Raw genomic sequence first — 2,072 nt, forward strand, 5'->3', positions numbered from 1 at the left:
TAAGTGTACAAAGTGTACAACAATGGGCTTAAAATACAACCTTGTGGCGAGCCAGTATTTACAATAAGTTCATCAGAGACACAGCCATTGATCTTGACTCTTTGTGGTCTTCCAGTTAAACTAAAAATCCATTTGCAAACGGCATCACTCAACCCAAAATCTCAGTTTGTGGATGAGCCTTGCATGAACAAGAGAATTAAAGCAGAGTCAGTAGAGCAAGTCATTTCAAGTCAAGATTAAGAGCATGTCAGTAAAAAGCATTCTAGCCTGGGATTTTTCCTTGTCCAGGTGTTTGTACACTGAGTTCAAGGCAAATGAAATAGCATCCTCCATGCTTCTGTCTATATGCAAACTGGAGTGGATCAACAAACACAGGGATCTGGGCTTTAATGTGATCCAGCACAAGATGTTCGAAGGTTTTCATCAATACTGATGTAAGCGCGACTGGCCTATAGTCATTTAAACAAGTGATGGGTGACTTCTTAGGGACTGGAATGACAAGTGACCTTTTAAAAATGAATGGTTTTATGACCATAAATTGATACTATGACCACTTTTAAAATAGTTCAGTTATGAGGTGATCACAGTGGTGACTGACAGATACAAGGAAAACGTGACGTTTGCCCCCGTGGACGTGAGCAGCGTGAGGGTTAACGCTGTCACTGGCTCCAGAGCACCTCAGAGTTGAACCCTCAGGCCTGCTCTTCTCATCTCCACTTAATCATGTTGTCTTGATTGTGAGATGAGTGCGTTACTGTGACAGTATTTCTTAAGTTTAAAGTTGACTTGTGCTTCAGGGTGACTTCTGTTGGGATTTGATGATGAATGAATTGAAATTGAATTTTAGTGTAGTAATTAATAATTGAGATGTTACCTAATGGGAGGTAAATCATAATTTTGAGATGGTCATATTTACAGCCCCGTTAAATGAAATACAGTTTTCTCAAAGAACAGTTTAGTCACTAATATCTCACAGGAGTTGAGGATGAACTGCGTTGACACCAGTCTGTCTGCTGTAGTGTCATCCAATTAAATTGTATTGATACCAAAGATAAAGTTAATTAGCCGTTGATTGATTTAAATCAGTTTCACCCTTTGAGATTGATGTGGGTCATTTTGAAAACACATATTGTCACACAACCTGTCTGTATAGTCGGTGCTCTGCAGTAAGAATGACGGGTTTATTTTTATTTGTTTTTTTATTTAATTTTTTCCAGTGTTCTCCTACTGCAGTATTGTGAGTCATGCGAGCCAGCGTCAGACTCTTATATCTACTCCGCAGATTTTGACTCCTACTGATGTACAAAATAAGTCAGACGTTACTCTCCACCTCCAAATATATTTTGCACTGCAGTTGTTTCTTCATGAAACACTCTCACTGTTCCCACATTCTGTTAGTGCTGTTGCATATCTTCTCAATAGCTCGTTTTTTCACACCAAACACCTGTGCTGCTAAAGTCAAAGTGTCATTAAAACACAAAAAAGTGTCAAACTTTGTGGTTGTTAACATGATCTGCATGATGTTTTATAACACAGAAACTGATCAAGTCACTGCACAGCACCTGAATCGGGATTACTAATTGGCGCCATGTGGTCATGTGTGGGCTTGCTTTACCAAGGCTGGAACTCTGAAGAAAAATCAGTTGTGACTGGTGGGATTCTGGCAACAAATCTGCACGTTAAATTTAATTGATGTTGTTTGCACCCACATGGTGGTTTTGGAAGTTAATGATGCTGAAACTGACTGACCCTACTCTTCAATCCAACTTAGCTTTATAAAGTGCTGTACAACAGATAAATAAAACAATAAGTACAAATGCAAGAAGAGGGACATTGCATAAGAACACACCACTCTCATCCTGAGTTAAAAGCCAAGGATTTAAAAATGCATTCTTGGTTTTAAAAACAGGCAATGTGAGGCCAACTTAAGATGGAAACCATCAACTGTCAGCCGCAGCAGGACTAAATAACGAGCACACATAATGCACCTTGCTGTGTGGGTGTGGCCAGGAGGTTTGTTGTTGTCGAGTAGCTCTGGTTCTAAAATGCTGCATTGTTTTTGTGTGTTTCAG

This window comes from Thalassophryne amazonica, chromosome 22, assembly GCF_902500255.1.
Source record: "Thalassophryne amazonica chromosome 22, fThaAma1.1, whole genome shotgun sequence".
Classification (NCBI taxonomy): Eukaryota; Metazoa; Chordata; class Actinopteri; order Batrachoidiformes; family Batrachoididae; genus Thalassophryne; species Thalassophryne amazonica.